Here is a 6420-nt window from a genome sequence, read left to right on the forward strand (position 1 = left end):
TTCAATGCAAATACCCATTAAATTACCAAAGTTATTCCTCACAGACATAAAAAAGCAGTCCTTAAATCCATTTGGAACAACTAAAACACCAGAATAGCTAAAGTAGTTCTCAGCAACAAAAACTATGTAGGAGGCATCACAAAACCTGACTTCAAACTAAACTACAAAGCCATAGTAATAAAATAGCATGTTATTAGAACAAAAAACAGACACATTGACCAATGGAGCAGAATAGAAGACTCAAAAACAAATCTGCACACTTATAGCCAATTGATTTTTGACAAAAGGGTCAAAAATACATATTGGAAAAAAAGCCTCTTCAACAAATGATGTCGGCAAAACTGGTTAACCATAGGTAGAAAAATTTAAAGAAACCCCATTTTCTCACCCTGCACAAGAGTGAATTCAAGGTAGATCAAAGATCTGGAAATTAGACTAGAGACCTTGAGGCTTTTTGAAGAGGGCATAGGTCCAACAATGAAACACAGAGGCACAGATTAAAAACTTTCTCAACAAGACCCCAAAGGCACAAGAAACTAATAGGCAGATCAATACATGGATTGAATTAAAGTGAAGAGCCTCTGTGCACCAAAGGAAACTATCAAGAACCTAAATAGAGAGCTAACAGAATGAAAACTTTTGCCAACTACTCTGATCAAGAACTAATATCTAGAACACAGAGAACTCAAAAAACCCCACAAGAAAACAAATAACTCAGTAAAAAATGGACAAATGAACTAAGCAAACACTTAAAACACAAAAAAATCATGTGGCCAATAAATTTATGAAAAAACGTTCCACATCATTAGCAATCAGAGAGATGCGAATCAAAATTACCTTGAAATTTTGCCTAACCTCAATTTGAATATCAATCATTTAAAACACAAACAACAACAAATGCTGGTGAGGATGTAGATAAGTGGGAACACTAATACATTGTCGGTGGGATTGCAAATTAGTGCAATCTCTTTGGAAAACAGTATGAAGGATCCTCAGAAAAATGGAAATGAATTTATCACACGAACTTATCATATGATTCATTAATACCACTTATGGGTATCCAACCAAAGAATGGAAACCAAACTACCAAACTAATACATGCATATATATGTTCATAGCAGAACAATTCACAATTGCCAACCTATGGAACAAACTAAGATGCCCATCAACAGATGGGATTACAAAACTATGGGATATGTACAAAATGGAATTCTTCTCATCGAAAAAGAAAAAATTTATGTTATTTGTAGGGAAACATCTATTAACATCTTGGAGATATGGTGCTTGAGAAAAATAGTATGGGCAATGCTAAAAAATGAAGAGATGTGGGCTTTCTTTTAATAAGATGATGGCATCTCTGGGAGGATTTTCCAGATGACAGCTGTTTCATGCATGACAAAAAGCAACAGACTAAAGTTTCAGGTTGTTGCCATAAAGACAGGGGACACTTACCCAGTAGATCAGCCATCTGAGCTCTCTGTCTATCACAGTACATCCAATGTGCAGCTGTCACTCCTGACTGTACTTTTTTTTCCCCTTTGGCTCGTTTTTTGATTACTTTCAGTTTGTTATTGGTTGCATTACCTGCTTTTAGATTGTTTTAAATTTAACATGTTTATTCAAAATATATTATGCATAAGCTCTGTGCTAGGCATTGGATAAAATTAGCAATAGATTCATGAAAATGGCTTCCTCATTTTCAAGTCTACTAGGAATATCAGGAAGATAAGCAAGCTATAACAAGTGCAGATCCTAGAATTCCTCGGAGAGTGTTATCTCAAGCTTGCAAGATCAGGTAGTTTTCTTGGAAGAAATCATATCAAAGACTTGAAGGATGAGCCAGGATGAATGAGGGATGGTGAAGTGACCTTCTGTCAAGGGTAGTGTTCCAAGTGAACAGAACAACATAGATTCTGCTGATAAGAGTAGAGAGAGAACATACCCAGCTCAAGACCCTAAACATTCAGTGTGGCTACATCATAGAATGGATTAGGGGGAATGATAGTGGATAGATGAAGCAGAAATATTACACAGGGCTTCATAAGTCATTTAAAAGGGGTTGCATCTGATCAGATTATCATTTTAGAAAGATAATGCTGATTTCAGTAAAGAAAGGATTGAAAAGGATAAATCTAAAAGCAGGGAGCTCAGTAGTGAGAGGTCTGTTTAATAAGCCAAGAGGAGCAGGGCTGATATTTAAACTGAATATAGAAGTTGATAAAGTGAGAGCAGCTCATGAAAGCCACCCTAGTAGCTAGGTGTGGAAATAAAAATTAACAATAAATATATAAACATACTTTTTAATAATACTGCTCCCTGGCTCTGCAGCTTCAGCTAATAAAATAGTGAATACAGGCAGGGAAGCCGAGGCAGCAGACAGGGTAGCAGGTGTAACCATTATGCTTAACCCATTAGGTGCCAAGTTTCTCATTCTGCAAATATTTCAATGAAATTGAAATATAGGTATTAAAATTGTCTGAGAATCTTTATCTAGAGTTATGGATCATTTACATATGCATAATATACATGAATATATGTGTATATATACATACACACAAATATATATATATATATATATATATATATATATATATATATATATAGTGGTACTGGGGGTTGAGCTTAGGGACATTCTTCCTCTGAGCTATATCCTCAGCCCTATTTTATTTTTAAATTTTTTTGTGTGGTACTAGGGATGGAACCCAAGGGCATTGTACCTCCAAGCTGCACCCCAAGCCCTACTTTTTAGTCTTTTCTTAAATTTTTTGTTTTAAACAGGTCTCACTGAGTTTTGAAGGGCCTTGCTAAGTAGCTGAGGTTGTCTGTGAACTGTGATCCTCCAGTCTCCACTTCCCGAATGCTGGGATTACAAGTGTATGCCACCATGCCCCACATCTATTTTTTAATTTGAAACAGGTTTTCTCACTAATTTGCTGAGGTTAGCTGTGAACCTGCAATCTTCTTGGCTCAACCTTTCAAGCACTGGGGTTACAGGTGTGCAATACTGTACATGGCTCATATATATTAATATATAGAGAATATATGGACTTTTATATTTTTAAATGTTCTGATCATTCATTTATTACTTTTCTCAAAAGAATAGACATCTAAAAATAATTATTTCAAAGTTGTCTTAATTGGTGTATTTGTTGTTCATTTGAGATTTTAATATGTGTCACACACCTGGCCTAACAGGACCAAATGTGTTAGATGCAGCAAGTGATTGACCTGTAGTAAAAGTATATATCGAACTCAGAATAGTCTTTCTATCCAGCCCCCTCAAAGAGCCACTAGAGAGATATCTCAAATGCTGATGCTTAGGGCAGAGATTTTGATTAATTTTATCCGAACTGTTGTCTAGAAAGCATCCTCAGGTGGGCTAGCAGGCAAATCTATTTCAGTTTTGTTAATCTGCCTTTCATAGTCAAAGGTAGTGGTTCTCAAACTTCATTATGCATCAGAATTACACGGGAAGCTTGTCAAAACTCAGAATAATGGGACGCCCTTAGAGTTTACAGTTCCATAGGTCCATGAAGGACCTGGTATTATGCAATTATAGCAAGTATTCAGGTGATATTGATGCTGTTTCAAAGCCCAGGCTTCGAGAACCATTAGCCTGGGGATTTAAGGCAATTATAATTTTGAAAATTAGAATTATAAAAAAAAAAACGATTTCTTTCTTGCTGGAGTAACTATCTCTTCTTATTGTATTCCTTTAGTTTTTAGTATGTAGAATATTTTTAGTTTCACATATATATTGAGAAAACACGAAGAGGAAAACAAAGATTAAGAAGCTGATAAGTTTTTATTTTATTATAGATGTGAGAAATAAGTGCAGGACTTTTTTTTTTTTTTTTTCCCTGCGGGTCTGGGGATGGAACCCAGGGGCATTCGACCTCCAAGCTACAGCCCCTGCCCTATTTTTTTTTTTTATTCTTTATTTTGAAACTGGGTCTCACTGAGTTGCAGAGGGTCTCACTAAGTAGCTGAGGCTATCTGCGAACTGTGAACCTCCGAACTGAGAACTGTGAAGGTCTCAGCCTTCCAAATGCTGGGATTACAAGCATGCACCACCATGCCCAGCTTAAGTACGGGACTTTGAAGAATTTTTTCAACATACTTTCTATCCTGAAATTTCTTCTTTTAGACTATTTTATTCTGATTCACAGAGAAATCAAAACTACCCTATGATTTCACCTGACTCCAACTAGGATGGCAATCATTCAAAACACAAACAACAACAAATGCTAGCAAGGATGTGGAGAAGTGGGAACACTAATACATTGTGGGTGGGATTGCAAATTAGTGCAACCTCTTTGGAAAACAGTTTGGAGGATCCTCAGAAGAATGGGAAGTAACCTACCATATGATCCAGCAATACCACTCCTGGGTATCTACCAAAGATTAGAAACCAAACTACCAAAATAATGCATGCTTGTCTATGTTCATAACCACACAATTCACAATTTCCAAACTATGGAACCAGCCAAGATGTCCATCAACAAATGAATGGATTACAAAACTATGGAATATGTACACTGGAATTTATTCAACCATTATGAAGAACAAAATTATGTCATTTACAGGAAAATGAATGGAATTGAAGAACATTATGCTAAGTGAGATTAGTCAGTCACAACAAGTAAAAAAGTTGGATGTTCTCCCTAATATGTAGAAGCTAGGGAGAAAATGGGTCATAGTAGGAACTCTAAGGAAGGAGAAGAAACCATAGATGAGCAAATAAGGAGGCCTAACTGAGAAGGATGGGCGGAAGGAAGAGGGAAATTCCATAATGTATATGATATACATTCAAAAACGTATCAATTACTAAGCCAAATAGGAGGGAGGGGTAGGGCATGGAGTGGGAATTGGGGAAGGGCTAAAGGAGTAATGTGTGCATGTATGCCTCTACCATGTTATACCCCATTAAGATGTATGACTACAGTGCACCAATAAAAAATAAAAGGTAGAATGCTTCTGGGTTCAATCCTCAGTGCCACACACACAATAAAAAGTAAGTTTGGCATATTTTTCACGTACCATACATTTTTTTCACCAGTGTTTTTTTAATTAGTAACATAATAACCACTATCCAATTTACTTGTAAATTATACCAGTATTAAACATCCCAGAAACTATAAATATAAAAGCAAAACCATCAAGATTAAATGAATGATACAATTTTTGAAATTAAGGAATGGGCTAATTTCTCCTCAATTAGGAAAAATCTGGCTAAACAGATGGATCCTGCACTGAGCCCTGAGGCCAACAGACTTGGTGTTATTGGACCATGACCTCCAGCTATGGATTTGCCCTTTCTTTCTCATTAGCTCACAACAGTTTACCAGGCTGGAATATTCCACAGCTAAGGTGACTCCTAAATTAGCTTTGTAGAACATCTTAAAAACAGACAGAAAAATCCAATAAACCAATATGCTTACTTATTTCAGATTAGGTCACTAAGTAACACACAAAAACTTTTAATCAATGTTGCATGGTTACTATATTTTATGTTTATCCCATTTTTCCTGATGCACACTTCTTCAATACAATGGTTGCTGCATTTACCAAAATTACATTATGGAAGAAATAATATCCTTTGAGTAGTCTCACTAATATGACAAACACCCCAAGATAATACCTTAAGAATTCATTAATTATCTGGAGCAATTTAGGCATTTCAGGATAATAGGAAATTATTTTAAGATATAAGTATATACAAAACTGAAGCCTCTGTAAGCCCCTAGAAAAATTTCCTGTTTTATTTTTGTTTTGCTTTGTTTGGTTTTGTGTTTTGGTATGGAGATTTAACTTAGGGTCATTCTGCCTCTAGGCTGTACTCCCAGCCCTTTTGAATTTTCATTTTGATACAGCACCTAACTAAGTTGTCCAGGAGGCCTCAAATCTGTGGTCCTTCCCTCCTGTCTCAGCCTTTGAAATACTAGGATTATAAATCTGCATGTGGCACCATGCATGACTGTATATACCATTGGTTATTTAAATCATGCAAGAACTGTTTTTTAAATCATCATTTATATCAGGATTCATGGAGTATTTGATCATCAATCAAGAATAATTTACTAAGTACCAAAATAAAACATAGAGCTGTATACTTCACCAGGCAGATTTAATTCCAATCTAAGTGTATACATTGTTTATCATTGCTTATTCATAGGTTAAGAAGACATGTTGTAAACTCAGAAGAATAATAGAAAGACTGAATGATTAAACATGCAATCAAGTCAACCATTTATATAAGTAAATATTAATAGAGATTGCATTTTCATAATAAAAAATAAAAAATACTTATGACTACAATTAGACATGGGGATAAAATAAGATTGCTGTAGTTTCCTTTAGAAGGTGCCCCAAAGATCCATGTCATTCTCAAGAAGATGGAAGGACCTGGAGAACATTATG

Source organism: Muscardinus avellanarius (assembly GCF_963383645.1).
Source record: "Muscardinus avellanarius genome assembly, chromosome: 9".
NCBI lineage: Eukaryota > Metazoa > Chordata > Mammalia > Rodentia > Gliridae > Muscardinus > Muscardinus avellanarius.